An 18604-nucleotide genomic window follows, 5' to 3' on the forward strand; every position below is an offset into this window, starting at 1 on the left:
CTGCAACAGTAGCCTATGTGTGGAGCAGAAATGTCGATAAAAAGGAAGCTGGCTCTTTTTTAAACCTTTTATTTTAAAACAGTATTTAGAAAGAAAGCGAAGTGGGAGAGAGAGAGAGAGCGAGGGACGGGATCGGGAAAGGTCTGCGAGCCGGGACTCGAAAAAGGGACGCCCAAAGCGCAACGACGCTACTGTACATGATGCTATTGCACGCCGTTTTTTGAAGTTAACGGGGAGGCAAATCCGGTTCACAACAATAAAATAAAAGTCTATATAACGGCACCTTTCCCATTTTATCTTGTTGTTATGGAAACGAAAGGTCTAGCTACTCGCTTCCCTACTGAAAAAAACAGCATATGCTGGTTTGGTAGGTGTTTTGTGCTGGGATGCTGGTTTTAGCTGGTTTGTGCTGGTCATTTGCTGGTTTATGCTGGTCCTTTGCTGGTTTTTGCTGATTTATGCTGGTTCTTTGCTGGTTTATGCTGGTCATGTTGCTGGTCAAGGACCAGCATAAAGGACCAGGTCAAAGACCAGCATAAACCAGCAAAAGACCAGCATAAACCAGGAAAGGACCAGCAAAAACCAGCAAATGACCAGCACAAACCAGCAAAAAACAGCAAAAGACCAGCATAAACCAGCAAAAGACCAGCATAAACCAGCAAAGGACCAGCAAAAACCAGCAAAAGACCAGCAAAAGACCAGCATAAACCAGCAAAGGACCAGCAAAAGACCAGCATAAACCAGCAAAGGACCAGCAAAAACCAGCAAAGGACCAGCAAAAGACCAGCAAAAAACAGCAAAAGACCAGCATAAACCAGCAAAGACCAGCAAAAAACCAGCAAAGGACCAGCAAAAGACCAGCATAAACCAGCAAAAGACCAGCAAAAACCAGCAAAAGACCAGCAAAAACCAGCAAAGGACCAGCAAAAGACCAGCAAAAAACAGCAAAAGACCAGCATAAACCAGCAAAGACCAGCAAAAAACCAGCAAAGGACCAGCAAAAGACCAGCATAAACCAGCAAAAGACCAGCAAAAAACAACTAAAACCAGCATCCCAGCACCAAAACATACCTAACCAGCACAAGCAGTTTTTTTCAGCAGGGATGTGTTTACTTTTATTTCTGTCATCCTGGTTTCCTTTCCATTATCTTTCGTAGATCACGCCACTCATAAATGAACCAAATAACTCAGCAGCATGTGACTCATTTGATTAATCTGTTAACTAGGCTATTTAAGTCAAATATGTTCCGTGTACATATTCGTTTTTTTATTTTGACGATGATAAAAACAGATTTTGTTGTATTTAGATAAACCTGTTTTGTTGTTGTCTGTGCTCGTCCGCTAGCCTAGAATCTAGATGCGCCCCTAGCCGCAGCAGATTACATTTGCTTCCAAGGTCAGTCTAGTTAATGAATGTCATAAAGATAATGAAACGAAACGAAAGTGACTGAACCAATCATGTTTTTATTAATATAACATATACATATAATTTTATATAGCCTAATATAGAAGTAACGTTAGGCTATTTTTATACTTCAAACTGAAGTTATCAATCATTTTTTTATTAACAAGTACATATGCATATAAATTGATACGTAGGCTATAGAATTTATTTTGAACACGATGCCTCGCCCTCCACCGGTCTGACTTCTTCGCGCGACTTCTGCCTGCACTTGCACTGTCCTAACGGCTGCTGCAACTTGCGCTCTCGTCATCTACTCTATAAAGCAAAAAGGGGACAAAAAGGTTGTATTGTCTTTGTGCATATAGCCTAGATGAATTAGATAAATTAATAGCAACAATATAACTTTAAATTCACACTTGAGCTATATAGCCTACCGAGGTTGTGGAGGCTCGACATCAGCATATTTTGCAGAGCTTTTCACTGCTGCCAGCACTCCCGTCTTTCCCAGGATGTATTTATGGAACTCTGCACAAGTCATCATTATATTCATTTTTACTTTGATTTCGCTGCGGACCAGGTTAAATGAGCACCTGTTTCTCACATCGGTCCAGGCACCTTTCATTATTGAAAACACTCGCTCCGAGTAAGCATTGCTCACGGGGATGCTCAAAATGAAAGACAGTAGCTTGGCATACTGTGGGAACGCGGACGTGCTCCTGAGTGCTTGGGCCCAAAGGGCACCTACAGGGTGACTGTGTATTTCCAGATGAGGCAATATCTCTTTCAGAACACAGCTCTCGTTGTAGAGCTCATCCAGGTCGAGTTCATCGTGCATCTGAAGGGCGGATACAGCGGCCGTTAATTCCCTGTAGCTGATTTCTTGCTTTTCCTTAAGATTGAAACACTGGAAACACAGGTGCCCGGATTCTGAGAAGTTGAACCATTTCTCAAGGTATTGCTCCGCGATATCATAAAAATTTGTGAATTCTCTCTTGAGCCTGTCAACCCTAAGATTAACGGAGGAGAGGAGGACGCGGTCAACTTTTGCTCCGAAAAAAGCATCTTTTTTGCGCTGCTGGAGTTTGGTTGGGAGGCCACTCATAAGTGCGTATACTTCAACTGAGGTGAGACTGTCACTCTCAAGACTCAGCACAGCACCAGTAAAAAGCTTCAAAGTGTTTTGCAAGAAGAAGAGTGTGACCTCCAGCTCGCTGCATTCATCTTCCTCTCCATGCTCGTTAACCTGGAGCGCATCCCAGAGGACACGGGGGCACTCCTCCTGTCCCAGTGACAAGAAGTAGCTGCGCATCGCTGGCCAGGTGTTGACAAGTCTGTCAATTGCAGGAAGCAGGCTCAACCAGCGTGTCGGGACGTGACGCAACAATGTTTGGTACTCCATGTCAGCAAATTCAAACATTTCTTTGAGGGTGGAAACTCTCTTCGCAGAACAGCTGAAATGGTTAAATGATTTTATGACGATAGTCTCCACATCTATTTGCAGTGCATTGCTGGCACGTTTTACTGCATTGTGTATTATGTGAGCTGGGCAGTTTGCAGGAAGGATCTTGCTGTTGATTTTTTTTAGATTTTGGTAAATGGAGTGATTTCTGCCGAAATTCACTGCCGCCAGGGCTGGACTGGGACAAAAAATCGGCCCGGGCATTTTGACTAGAGACCGGCCCACTAAGTATTGTTGCCCAAGCAAGGGGGCGGGGTCATCCGACCTCCTCGGCTGTAATTGGTCCAGCCCAGAGTCGATCATGACCAATTGGCCAATCCACCACCTTCTAATATTTTATACCAGGGCTATTCAATTAGATTCATTTGACGGCCGGATTATCGAACTGAAAATTTCAAGGGGGCCAAGGGGGTGGGGGCCGTCCCGATCTCTTTCTGGGGGAGCCTATACAATTAAATTGAAATGCATATTCACTAAAATGAACTAATATTACCAACACCAACATCTATAAAAGGATAACATTAGTGTTGTCTTTCAATCAATTAAAACATTTTTTGAAAAAAAAAAATCACACATTTTTCCGTAATTAATCATGATTAATCGCATATTTACATAGGCTATACATATTGTCATAATTTCACACTGAACCTCCAAATTAAGGTAGAAACAACAAAGTATATTTTAAATGTTTAATGGCACCTTTTTTTTTACCAAGTAACCTATTATTAATAAAATATTGATATCAATACTGCTACTAGTGTCTCTATTAAATGAATTTTCTCAGTTTGACATATTATGTCAATTCAACATTACAGTAGTATTGAAAGCCAATATTTTCACCATTTTAATAGGCTCTGAAATATATAACAACTTTTAATTTAGGTGATTTTAAAACAATCTTCACATAAACTACAAATTGTATATGCATAAACTATATAAATTATGATTGCCATACACTGATTATAATTGTGATTTGATGTATTTTTAATTTTACACAAGTCTTTGTTTACCACAAAGTATATTTTGGCCATCAAAATAACATTCAAATTGGATTATAAGAGCTTTGAAGTGCTAGAAATGTTTGTACAAAATGCTTGAATATCATTGAAAAGTGCTTGAATTTCTCTCTCAAAAGGTTGTACAAACCCTGAAATGAATACTGTATTAAGTTGGCGTTGGCGTCTGACATAGCCTATCTCATAGCCTACCATTTGGTCACAGTCTGGAGCCTTACAAGCGCTTGTCAAATCTCCCGTCTATTGATGTTGCGGTCTCCGGTAGATTGTTGATGTTTTTAGCTCTCTTGCTTTTCTTTTTTGGCTGGCCCGGGCCACTGTTGCCGCCTAGTGGACAAACTAATTAATCCAAAAACAATTCAAGCCACCTGCGCGTTCTCCTCCCTCGGGCCGGACGAAGATGATTGGCGGGCCGCCAATTGAATAGCCCTGGTTTATACCGTTAAAAAAAAAAAAAAAAAAAAAAAAAAAAAAAAACATCGGCCCACAAAATCACCATCGGCCCACCGGGAAAATGCCCGGTATGCCCGATGGCCAGTCCAGCCATGACTGCCGCATTGTCAGCCGAGTAAGCCGAGATGTTATTGATGCTGAGTTTGTGTTCCTTTAATTTATTCAGTAAAGTGTCAGTGACGGCATCTGCGCTCTCGGCTGCTTGTTCAAAGAAATCAAGAACTCTGTTCTGGATGCCCTGCTCAGGAGTCCAGAATCTCACAGAGATCGGGAATGTTTTCACATTGCCTTTATTAGAGGCATCGGTTGAAATGGAAAAGAACATATCTTTTGACTCGAGGCATTGGGAGAAGTCAGATGCGAGGGGTGCCAGGACGTTTGTGACCAGTGCTTCAGCTTTTGTGCGACCGCAGCTAACGAGTTTAGCTATATGCCCGAATCCGAGTACAGTTTTGGTGTTAACTTCATCGCACAGTCAAGCGATCTGTATGATTGTTGGTGGGTCACACAGTGGAACACGGAGGTCAGCTCAGCAGCAGCTATTTTATTATACATGGAATCATCCTGCTTCTTAAAGAAGGACGAGACCAACGTGTTGGTCTGTACTGTCGCGGTGTTGGTACAGTGTAATTTGCTGCTAGCATGCAGCCTAACATCTGCCTCCCCCCCGTGAGAGACACCAAACTCTTTCCTACACACTTTGCAGAACGCTTTACTTTCATCATGTAGGGCTTTTGCAATCCATGGATACCTGCCCACCCACTCCTCCCGGTACCTGCAGAGACGTTTTAATTTTTTTGCAGCATGTTGGGGTTCCGGTACACCAGCCATGTCAATTTCATGAATGAAAATTTGCTTATCAGTGCATATCTTAATGCGCTCCAACGGTATATCTAAAAAAAAAAACAAAAAAAAAAACAAGATGCTGCAGCCAATGAGCAGCCGGCGGGGGTTGCCAGGCTGCAGGATGACTCAACCTCGCTCCACGTCCATGGACAGTTTTTTTTATGTTTTATCAGACAATAACTATTTAAGATTTTGCTTCAGTATAATTTTCGGGACAATTAGAGCGGGATTCGGGACAGCAGCTTAGATTTCGGGACTGTCCCGAATTTTTCGGGACGTCTGGTCTGGTCACCCTACCCTCTGTGGAATCTGGCAAAGTGACGGACGGTCTTAAGATTTTTCCGTCATTGCAACAAAAATTCTGTCAATGACAGACAGTTTTCAGTTAAAGTTGCAGTGTGTAGATTTTTTGTGGCATCTAGCGGTGAGATTGTAAATTGCAACCAACGAGTCCTACCACCGCTCACCCCTCCCTTTACAGAAGCTACGGAAGCCGACACAGGATTAAGATATTGTGGTTTTAGACAGCAAAGAATAATGAAGTTTCTTTTAAAACGTAAATTAGGGAATTAGTTTTACTTAACTATTCAATAAAACGTTGTTATTGTGAATATTACTGTTACTTGTTCATCTTTGTGTCAGTGTTTTTCAGCTAGAACAACAGTGATGAAATGCGATCTGTAGAGCAGTTTGTCCATTTAGGGCTACTCATAATGTCGGCTTCCATGTGAGGGGACCCGCGGTGTATGTAGATATAAACTGATAATTCTAAGTTAATAAAAACATAATGTCTCATTACGTAAGGTCTTTATACACCCCTGAAAACATACACTCTAAAAAGTGCTGGGTTATTTTTGTAAACACATTGCTGGGTTAATTGTGCTGGGTCAAAATGTTGGGTTGTTTGAGGCACTGTAAACACACAGTTGGGTTGATCATGCTGGGTCTAATGGACTATAAGGGGTTCTTTCACTATGAACACCTGGGTTGGGTTATTTTGACCCAACCGGTTTGTTTATTTTTTTCACTTCATCGAACATTCTGGATTCTTCACTCGTCTCCTCGCCAGGCGGTCACGCACCTCGCAGCAAGCAGGATTATAAGGTAAATTAATATGATTATATCATTATTTACCTTTATTTTTAATAAGTTGTGTTTTAGAGCACACTGATTTCACTGTTTAATGCAATATTTGATATGTCGCTGTGCGGGGTTGGCATTTTATTCCGTGAATGACGAACGTTGTAACTTAAGCAGCCTAGCCCTAGCGATGTACTTTTTTGCCTCAACAATCGCTTTATTGTTATATAAAGTGTGTGTGTGTGTGTGTGTGTGTGTGTGTGTGTGTGTGTGTGTGTGTGTGTGTGTAGTGTTATTTGTATAACTTACAGTATACACATCGCCTTTATTTTAACGCCTTATGAAAAGAGTAGGTCAGAAATACGGGGGTAAGTTCCTTTACTGTCTGCATACTGTATGGCTTTGTAATGTTTTGTCAAAATTAGATAATTCCATACAAAAATTTATCTTTTAGGGGCATATTTTTTCAAGTAAATGTCTGCGACGTGCCGAATCCAACGATAGATCCATATGTTTTATGTTGAGCATTTTCGCGCTTTTTTCCTTGAGGTAACTTATCTGCATTAGCTAAAACGCTATGTCCCTTACTTTAATAATGTTAAACCACAATATGACTGGTATGTACTATTGTTTATTACTTAAATGTAATGTTGTCTTAGCTACAGTATGTAAAGTTAGACTTAATCTCTCGTGGTGTATGCGGACGTTCACATGTCGTGTTTTTTCGCACTGAAGTTTGTTATTTCAGATGTAGATGCCTATATACGCTCATAATGGAAGCTCGTTTTTCCAGGCACGGGACATGGTTGCTTAGCAACGGCAGACGCCATGTGAGAGCAAGCTGCGTTTTGGAAAGAATGAGAAAGCGACGCGTCTTGCGTTTTCACGCGTTTTTAGGCGCGGCATGTGAACGACATTTTAGTGAATGCCTGTGTTGCATTACAAACTAGGAGACCAGTATAAACCTTAAACTTATTGAACCACATTTGTTTTTCAGATTTTATCAGATTTCACAAGACTTTAGGAAGCTATATCCAGAGGCAGACTTTTTGAAGACTGGGCTACAGTTGCAGACCTAATTCTTGCGAGTGCTCAGCAAGGGATAAGGTGACATGACTTAAGGTAAGCTTTTTCTTATAATATGTCAATCTATAAAAAACATATGCAACTGAATTTGACACACATCAACTGGTAAATACAATGGTACAGTAACACTTAACTAGTTGCTTATTAGCTTGTATATTGGCTGTCAATTAGTACTTATGAAGCACAAACTGATGCCTTATTCTGCATGAGCATATTCTACATCCCTGAATCTGACCCCATACCTAAACTTAACCTGCAGTAGTTGAATGAGGGTGGGAATTAATTTGCATTATTTAAAGGAATGAAGAAATCTTCATATGACAGTGTTTCAGTTTGTTGTTTTGATTATAAAATATGTCTCACAGTTTGCATATTATTCCTATGGTTTAGATGCTAAAGGGGAAAGTGCTTTCAAAGTCCTGCCCACTCTGGATAAAAGGTCTTCAGACCCACAACCACGGAATCCCGGAGGCCATTCATTGACGTACAACCTGTAAGTTTTGTTTTACGTTTTCTGCTCTAATAAGGGTGTATATATATATAAACACAGTGGTGGCCAAAATTATTATAACAGTAGTATTTTCACCAGCTAAAAAAATATTTTAAGTCAGTGTTTGTTATCTTTTGCTGTAGTGTGTCAGTAAGAAATATCAGTTTACATTTCCAAACATTCATTTTGCCTTTAATTGTGTATCCAGTGAGGTTTTTGTTTGCACAACAGCCAATCCTCCACACAGAGATCTGATCTCATCATCATCCAGTCTGTCTGGAATGACATGAAGAAACAGAACAAACTGAGACAGACTAAATCCAGAAGAACTGTGACAACGTCTCCAAGATGCTTCAAGAGACCTACCTGCAAAGCTACCTGAAAAACTATGTGCAAGTGCACCTACTGTAGGGCAAAAGCTGCTTTAAACGCAAAAGGATGGTCAAACCAAATGTTGATTTAATTTAGTTAATCAAGGTTAACTGATAAAGAACATTTATTTATGACATTATTTTTGACAGCATCATTTTATGACATTTTTATACAAGTGCTTAAAACTCTTAACAGTACTGTAGCTTTGCAGGCAGGTCTCTTGGAGCATCTTGGAGATGCTGTCACAGTTCTTCTGGATGATGATGAGATCAGATCCTGTGTGGACCACTGGCTGTTGTGCAAACAAAAATGTCACTGGATTATCACAATTAATGGCAAAATGAATGGAAATGTAAACCGATATTTCCTACTGACACACTACAGCAAAAGAGAAATCACTGACTTAAAGCCTTATTTAGCTGGTGAAAATACTAGTGTTATAATAATTTTGACCACAACTGTATGAAAAGTTGAGAAGCAAAATGAGCATTTATTTCATGCCTCTATGTTTATGTTCATAAAATACACTTAACTTAAAATGTTAGTTATGTTGCAAGACTAAATGCCGTATAATTAACAGGTGGGGACCAACATGGTGGATTTGAGCCTTGGGATGAGACAACGACATTTCTAGACCATCGCCATTGTTCCGGGCCATGCCATTGAAGCGGACTTGTTGCCTGGGAATTTCTCCAGCTTGCAGTATATCATATTGATGGACATAAGTCTTCATGTGTGAAGTTTTTGAGGGCAAAAGTTTTTTTTCTTGGCCACTTGTAACATGTTTTAAATTGTAAGAATTGTCTGGTGGACTCTTTGTTTGGCTAAGTTTTAATGGCATAATGTTTGGAATGATTCTAATTTGGTAATAATTCATTTTTGAGTGTTCTGCTGCTGCAATGTTGACATAAAGAATATGAATATAGTGTGCCTTGTTTACAGTTTTGTGTTTAAAAGAAACTGATCTACTAAAACCGTTATTTGTGTCTGTAAGGGTTGGACAAAATGTGTGACAGCTGCACCTATTTGAAAACTGTATTAAAAAGAAATATGAAAACTCATTAAATTGACATTTACAGATGCATTTTTTTGTGTTGTGTAACTGTATTACAGAAAAACAATAATAATTTTACATTCTTTTGTGATTTATATATTATTATTGGTAAATATAAAGGTAGCAAGGCAATTAGACAACAAATAACCCAATATTTAGGTAGTTTTTAACCCAGCAACACAGTTAATCTGACCCACTGGTTGGGTCAAATAAACAACCCAGCATTTTGGGTCAAATGATTTAACCCAGCACTTGGGTCAAAACAACCCAACGCGTGTTCTGTCCCATAGTTACCCAGCAGCTGGGTTATGGTTGGGTTATTTTTTAACCCAGCACTTTTTAGAGTGTAGTTATGTATATTATATTGCATTTCTGTCTAGAGATAATCATAAATATAACACGACCGAATTTTGTCACCTTGAAATGTTACATTTCTGGATTTGATTGAACGCTTTATAAACTAATGTTCCAGAACGCTGCAGGTGTTTTTGTGTGACAGTGTTTTCAGCTGGGATTCGCGCGGGCGCAGAAGCGGAAGATCAAAAGTCATGCAAAAATGTACATAAGTCAGGAAACTGTTTGACCACAGATTAGTGACGTGAACAGCAGAGTTTCAGTTGTAGTCAGTACGTGGATATCTGCTTCATTTATGAGTCCCCTCAAATAACCTAACTTCCCTGGCTGTTTTAAAACTAAAGCGATCTAAGTTAACAAACTATAAAACAAAAAGAATGGCAGATGTTTAGGACACAAAATTGAGTGAAGATAAAAAGATTAGTCATTATAATTTTCTCTCTTTTAAAAAATTAGAACAAGATAGGCTACATGTTACAAATACACATAATATACAGATAAATCAAACATGCTTTTATTTTTAGGTACAGAGGATGTGTTTGTCAGGAGCACTCAAGAAACTGAATTGCAAATATATACAAATAAAACAATATGTACATTATACAAGTATACACTATAACTTCTACATTGACTCTTATTAAAGCAACTGTATTAAAGTTATTCAGTCAAGAGCAGTGAGTGTTTTATTATCTTATCATCACCCAAAAATGTAAATTCTCTTTAGCATGTTTAGCTCTGTCAATTTAAGAGCTGCACACATTCTAATATACAGCCGTATCTGTTTTGCTTTTAACTGTTTACTTTCACTTTGAATAAACCGAAATAACCCAACGCTGACCATATAGAAGTATGAGTAACAACAGTAATGAATTCAGTCAACATTCATCGAGGCATTGAGTTAATGGAAAGTATTTGACTAAATCTATCTGTCCATAAACAGCAGCTGATGAAGATCTGATGATGAATCCGTCATTTAAACAGAGATTTGATTTCAAGAGACAGAATTCAGAGATCAGCAGAAACACTTTAGATGACGTCTGTATAAGAGTGAACAGCATTCATACAACAGACAGATGCAGATGAATGAGAATAAATAAGAGTTGAGAAGATCAAGATGAACACAAAGTAATAAGTCGATTCAATCAATGAAAACGAAACTGATCCATTCAGATTGATTCAGTGAATCAGGTGCATCTTATCTGAGCCACTCTTGGTCATCAGCTTCAGGATACCTAAGAGACACACATTTAGTTTCAGCAGATGAAGATTGATTCTCATCAGATCTGTTTGAAGGTTAAAACATCATCCGTCTGCTTCATCTCTTCAGTGTTCAAGAGATTCACTCCATCAGGGGCGCCGCTAAGGGGGGGTAAGTTAGGACAATTCTAAGGGCCCATGCCTTTTAGGGGCCCCAAGAGATCTCCTTTTGTGTGGTAGGGGGGGCCCAACCTCATATTTTGTCATAGGGCCCAAAATTGCGAGCGGCGCCCCTGCACTCCATTACATTTATTCATTAATCTGAAGGACTCTCACTGCATTCAAAGAGCTCATCTGATTCATTCATTCATTCAGTGGGAGTCAAAGACATGATCTCACTCACCTGTTTTCTAAATAATCCATCTCACGATGATAGTCTGACTCTGGAACAGATCTGACAACAGATTGAATCTGATTATTACATATGATCACATGTGTTTGAGTTTATTTCAGACTGATTCCACAGATTTAGTCGTCTGAAGATGATGAGAAATGTGATTCATGATCAAATATAGAGAGAGATTTAACAACTGAAATAACACTTTAAGATCGATCTGGACTCACCTGGACATCCTTCTACTACTCAAACATATTATGATGCTTATGATGATGATGATGATGATGAGGAGGAGAAGACTGAAGAGAACAGCAAAAAGCCACCAGAACAGAACTATACAAGTGATAGAAAATAAAATCAGACAATCAACTTAAAAAGTGAATTACGAAATGATCCAATGAAATCAGCTGATATATGAACATGATGAAAACAACATCAGCAAACACAAGCACAGACGTCACGTTCATAATGCATACCAGTCTCATAAAAAAATATGTACCTCTGAGTACTTTCTATCATCACGGTTTTACGTACCTTACTCCTAAAAGTTAAAAAGCTAAAAGTGGGACTGTTGCTAAGAAGTTATTCTCTATTGTGTTGGAACTATGCCCTACACCAAACCCAACCCTAAACCTACCCGATAGTGATAATAAATGCAAAACCCATATAAAAATGCATTTGTTGACGGCATTTGAATCTTCCTTGTGTGTAGATTTGATCTCTTTTGTCGAACCGTAGTTACACAGGATTCGAACCAGAGCTCTTCACCTCTCAAGTACATCTCTGTACTGCGTGAGCTACTGAACAAACCTACCATCTCTGAGAAACCATAGATATATGCAGGATGTGTCATGCTAACATTCAAAAGCAGCAGTTTTCAAATTTCACAGAATAATCAAACTTTTAAATCATTATATAATATTCTTCAAGTAATACTTTGGTGGAAAATAATAAAAGGTGTCCCAAGTTTTACTGTCTCTAGTGTTCATTTCTTTTGGTAACTGCAGTGATATGCACTTTTACGTATTTCACATCTCATGAAAAAATGCCCTCAGGTATGTTTGTGTCAGGAGAGCAGGTGGTGTTTTACATGAAGACTGGAGATCCGGAGTCACTTTATTCAGATCATCTTTAAAAACATGAAGATCACAAATATGAGTCAATATGAGAGAAACGACTGAAACTGTATTGAGTGTGAATGAGATGTTTAGTGTTTTATTAGTGAATAATCAGAGGTTTATCAGCTGAAACTCACCTGAGTTTGGAGTCACTGCAGTTTGATTCCTCACTGAAAAACACATTCACAATCATCATCATTCATAGATTCAACACAGAGTTTGATCTCAATCAGGACACACTCATGTGATTTACTCAAGTGTTTCTCTCACCTTTAAATGATGTGTTCTGAATGAATGGAGTCTGAAATGAACAAAATAATCAATAAAGCAGCATTTCATTATTTAAAATGAATATTAAACAGATGGATGTTGAGAGATTGATTTACTCCATCATCAGAATGACAGATGATGTGATGATTCAGATTCACACAGCGAGACGAGACGAGACGATCAGATGAGACTGAAATAACAGGATCAATCAGTGTTTGAGGATCTAATGGATCTACAATCAGACTCCAGTCCTGAACAAATAAAACACCATCAGATCATGAGTGTGTGTGAGTGTGTGTGTGTGTGTGTGTGTGTGTGTGTGTGTGTGTGTGTGTGTGTGTGTGTGTGTGTGTGTGTGTGTGAGAGAATAATAGTGTAGTTTGAGGACAGAAACACACTCACCTCTGAATACCATCTCTGCTCACAGTCTGCTTTATTAGTTTGATTAATTATTAAAGGCAGAATCACAAACAGAAAACCCACCGGAGTCTGAATCTCTGAACACGTCACATTGATGATGCCCACGATTCAACGCTGAAAAAAAGGATATTCTGTATGAAACAAGGTTTGAATTAATACACTTTTTATGTGTTCTATTTTATGTATTTATTCACTTTTTGGTTTTACTTTTTTTTTTTTTTTTTTTTTTTTGCATGATTGAAGTCTTTAAAAGAACAATCTAGTATAAAAATGGTCCATTCTTGACAGACCTTAAATTTCATGCTGTTCCTCACATACTGTATGTCCTCAGAAATGTCTTCTGGAATTCAACATATGTCTAACAAATAAATAAGCAATAAACAAATAAGTATTTGATCACCCTGTGATTTTGCAAGTCCTCTTACTTAGAAATCATGGAGGGGTCTACAATTTTCAGCATAGGTGCATTTCCACTGTGAGAGACAGAATCTAAAAATAAAAATCCGGAAATCACATTGTATGATTTTTTAACAATTTATTGGTGAAATACTGTGTCAAAAAAGTATTTAATCTCTCGAGTCATTTTTTTTTAATATTTGGTAGAAGCCTTTGTTAACAATTACAGAGGTCAAACGGTTCCTGTAGTTCTTCACCAGGTTTGCACACACTGCAGGAGGGATTTTGTCCCACTCCTCCATACAGATCTTCTCTAGATCTGTCAGGTTTCGGGGCTGTCGCTGAGCAACACGGAGTTTCAGCTCCCTCCAAAGATTTTCTATTGGATTTAGGTCTGGAGACTGGCTAGGCCACTCCAGAACCTTGATATGCTTCTTACAGAGCCACTCCTTGGTTTTCCTGGCTGTGTGCTTTGGGTCATTGTCATGTTAGAAGACCCAGCCACGACCCGTCTTTAATGCTCTGACTGAGGGAAGGAGGTTTTTGCCCAATATGTCACAATACATGGCCCCGTTCATCCTCTCCTTAATACAGTGCAGTCGTCCTGTCCCCTGTGCAGAAAAACACCCCCAGAGCATGATGCTTCCAGCCCCATGCTTCACTGTAGGTATGGTATTATTGGGATGATCCTCATCATTCTTCTTTCTCCAAACACGGCAAATGGATTTAAGACCAAAAAGTTCTACTTAGGTCTCATCTGACCATAGGACTTTCTCCCATGACTCCTCTGGATCATCCAGATGGTCCCTGGCAAACTTAAGCAGGGGAACCTTCCATGCGATGCAAGATTTTAAACCATGACGTCTTAGTGTATTACTGATAGCAGCCTTGGAAACAATGGTCCCAGCTCTCTTCACGGCATTGAGCAGCTCCTCCCGTCTAGTTCTGGGCTGATTCTTCACCATTCTTAGCATCATTGATACCCCACGAGGAGAGATCTTCCGTGGGGCCCCAGTCCGAGGGACATTGACAGTCATCATTAGTATCTTCCATTTCCTGACAATTGCTCCAACAGTTGTTCTTTTTTCACCAAGCTGCTTGGTAATTGCCCCGTAGCCCTTTCAAGCTTTGTGAAGGTCTACAATTCTGTCTCTTGTGTCTTTTGACAGCTCTTTGGTTTTGCCCATGTTGCTACTTAGACTTTGGCTGATTGTGGGGTGCACAGGTGTCTTTATGACAGCTTGTAACCTACTGTGCGTTAAAAACCACACAAAGCCGGTCACCATGAACAAAAAGGGTTATTATTAAAAAGGAAGAAACAACAAAAGAACGATTAGGAGGAGGATTTCTCCCGCATATACACTTGAGCGCCGTGCAAGGGAAATTCCCCGAAACCCAAGCCTTAAAGGGACAGACACCTAGACCGTTACAAGCTAACGACCTCAAACAGGTGCTACTAATTCAGAATCATGAGCAGAGTGTAGCTGGACTATTTAAAAGCAAAGTAACAGGTCTTTGAGGGTCAGAAATCTGGCTGATAAGCAAGTGATCAAATAATTATTTCACACAGTAATTCGCAAATAAATTGTTAAATCATTCAATGTGATTTCTGGATTTTTATTTTTAGATTCTGTCTCTCACAGTGGAAATGCACCTATGCTGAAAACTGTAGACCCCTCCATGATTTCTAAGTAAGAGAACTTGCAAAATCACAGGGTGATCAAATACTTATTGACCTCACTGTATGTGTTTTACACTGTTGAGAAGTGTACAACACTACCCCATATTAAGCCATTAAACCTCCTTGAGAAATAATGTTTTAGGTCTGAGACTGACAATCATAAGCTACTGTATGTCGATCATAATCTTAATCGCACTATTTGACAACAGTTTCTGAGTTTGTAAAACACAGATCTTACAGAAAGTTGCAGAAGAATATAACTCTGTGTGGGTCACAAATGCAACATAATGCGAGTTGATTTGCTCCATCAGCAGAATGACAGATGATCTGATGATTCAGATTCACACAGTGAGACATGACAAGACGATCAGATGAGACTGAAATAACGGAATCAATCAGTGTTTGAGGATCTGCCATTAGATGTCCATCCTGAACAAATAAAACACCATCAGATCATGAGTGTGTGTGTGTGTGTGTGCGTGTGTGTGTGTGTGTGTGTGTGTGTGTGTGTGTGTGTGTGTGTGTGTGTGTGTGTGTGTGTGTGTGTGTGTGTGTGTGTGTGTGAATAATGGTGTAGTGTGAGGACAGAAACACACTCACCTCTGAGAACCAGCTCTGCTCACAGTCAGGATTATTAGTTTGATTCATTATGACCGGCAGAATCACAAACACAAAACCCACTGGAGTCTGAATCTCTGAACACGTCACACTGGTGATGCCCATGATTCAACACTGCAAAAGAGGAAATTCTGTATGAAACAAGGTTCAAATTAACACACTTTTTAAAACGTGTTTTAAAAATGAATAAAAATGTGTGTTAGTGCATGATTAAAGTCTTTAAAAGAACAATCTAGTATAAAAATGGTCCATTCTTCCCAGACCTTAAATTCCATGCTGTTCCTCACATACTGTATGTCTTCAGAAAACTGGAATTCAACATAAGTCTAACAAATGAACCTGTGACTGTAATTTTATCTGCCTGTTTTGTGTTGTACACTGTTGAGAAGTGGTTATGTTTAGAGTGGCGCTGGTGTCTGGCTCTCCAAAAAACATACTTAAAATGTATAAATATATAAACATAATTTCCTACTATGTGGATATAGTGACACATAGCTCTATAAATATGTGACCCTGGAGCACAAAACCAGTCTTATGTCGCTGGGGTATATTTGTAGCAATAGCCAAAAATACATTGTATGGGTCAAAATTATCGATTTTTCTTTTATGCCAAAAATCATTAGCATATTAAGTAAAGATCATGTTCCATGAAGATATTGTGTAAATTTTCTACCATAAATATATCAAAACTTGATTTTTGTTTAGAAATATGCATTGCTAAGAGCTTCATTTGGACAACTTTGCAGGTTTTCAAATAGTTGTATCTCAGACAAACATTGTCCTATTTTAACCAACAATATATCAATGGAAAGCTTATTTACTCAGCTTTCAGATGACATAAGAATCTCAATTTCGACAAATTTATACTTATGACTGGTTGTGTGGTCCAAGGTCACATATAAAGTAATTGAGAAATAATGTTTTAGGTCTGAGACTGACAACCATAAGCTACTGTATGTCAATCATAAACTTACAGTAAAATATCGTTCACTTTTTATTTGCAATGGTAATATTACAGTAATATCAGTGCGTTCTGAGCTTCTGATAGGCATGGCTTGTGGGTGTCAATGATATTGTCTCGAGCTAATATACTGATTTTATCATGGCTATCACTGTAGGGACCGTCCCAACATGCTGTCACATCCCACATTGATTTGAAAGCTTGCCATAACATTACATAATTGTAACTTTATAATTATAATACTAATGAACCCCTTTAATAGTTAGATATCTCACCTATTTTTTTGTTACCTACTTGTTAGTTTTTCTTTGACTATTCCTTGTTTTTATACAGCCAATTTCCCTTATTAAAGACCCTGACTGTGCACAAATAATATAAAGAAAGTGCAAATGATATTTAAGAATGATTGAATTACATTGTATGGAATGTTGCAGCTGTCCTCTACTGGTTATGGGTTAAATCAGACAGAAACTAAAGTCTTTAAAGAAGGCTAACCAATTTGTGGTTTAAGTGTCCTTAAATTTACGTTTTAAAACACGCCATTCTAAGAATGTTCCCTGAACCTGACACCATTTAACAACAGTCTTTAAGTTCGTAAAACACAGATCTTACCAAAAGCTGCGGAATAATATAACTCCGTGTAGGTCACAAATCCAACATAACGCTTCTTAAAAAATTAAAATAAATAAAATAATAATAAATAAATAATGAAACCCGTCCAAAACCTTAACAGATCACGTTTTATATGAAATCCGGCGAGAGTTTTACCAGGAAGACACAAGTGAAACTGCAGCTGCTGAGTTGTTTCCCCCCTTTTGCTGCGCTGTTGGTGTCACAGTTCACTTCATTTCCGCCACACATGAATGATAACGGCGACAATGGCTGTGTTTGAAAGCCTAGACAGTTGACTCGCTGACTTACTTCCCTATCAGGCAATAGGTGCAGAGTCGGTATTGAGCCCATTTCCGACCCTTTGTCAAATTATTACTACCTTTCGTTGAAATCAGAGGTGGGTAGAGTACCCAAAATCTGTACTCAAGCAAAAGTACAAGTACTTATGGAAATATTTACTCAAGTAAGAGTAAAAGAAACAAACCATGAAATAAAATTACTTCATTGATATTTTTAATACACAAATATAAACAAATATCAAGGAAGTAATTTTATTTCATTATATTTATTTCATTTAGTGTATCTGCAGAATTTTTCAATATTAATTTAAAGCAATTCATAACCATTTTTAAGATCTGCAAAAGTAAAATAAACAGTAATGGGGTTGGACAATGTAAAGTAGAATATTAAGCCATAAAATGGCATGATTTAAAATTCAGATACAGTTTCACGCAAAAACACAATATCTTACACTATGGCATTTCATCCTTTATAACATTAAAAGGGATAAATTGAGTATATATGTTATTATATTTATTTAAAAAATAAATATTACTGTACTTGTTTAGATTTTTAGAATCATCTTAACTTTTCACATTTACAACTCTGTGTTTGCTGCATAAAAACATTGGTCGATAATTGCAATTATTTGACCATAAACAGAAAAAATGTATTGGAAAAGAAAATTTAATTCTCAGTCACGAGGGGGCGCTTTAGGAGCGCTGAAATACTACGGTTTCCATAGTAACAGCTGCACACAACGCAGCATTAACGCAGTTTTATCAGATGTGAAATGAAATGCCAAAGACACGTTTCTGAGGACAGTAAGGGAGGAACGCCATCAAATGTAGCGAAGTAAAAATAAAGTTTTTCTCTATAAATGTAGGCCTACTTGAGTAAGCGTAAAAGTACCTATCTTTAAATATACTGTAAAAGTACTAGTTACCCCAAAAATTTACTCAAGTAAATGTAACGAAGTAAATGTAATTCGTTACTACCCACCTCTGGTTGAAATCACTTCCTGTTTGTCTAATCATAAC

At 38.4% G+C, this 18604-nt stretch overlaps 1 protein-coding gene and 1 long non-coding RNA gene across 3 annotated transcripts in view; one reads left to right on the forward strand and one right to left on the reverse strand.

Annotated features, from left to right (window-relative positions):
* Nucleotides 1-18604, reverse strand: part of LOC141326852 (uncharacterized) — a 269935-nt gene that overhangs the window by 23774 nt on the left and 227557 nt on the right. The window lies entirely within an intron of this gene.
* LOC141328102 (uncharacterized) lies at nt 6032-9277 on the forward strand. The gene is made up of 4 exons (XR_012355159.1): nt 6032-6283; nt 7257-7381; nt 7736-7838; nt 8788-9277. It is a non-coding gene; the product is annotated as an uncharacterized lncRNA (long non-coding RNA).

The sequence above is a fragment of the Garra rufa genome, chromosome 1, assembly GCF_049309525.1.
Source record: "Garra rufa chromosome 1, GarRuf1.0, whole genome shotgun sequence".
Taxonomy (NCBI): Eukaryota; Metazoa; Chordata; class Actinopteri; order Cypriniformes; family Cyprinidae; genus Garra; species Garra rufa.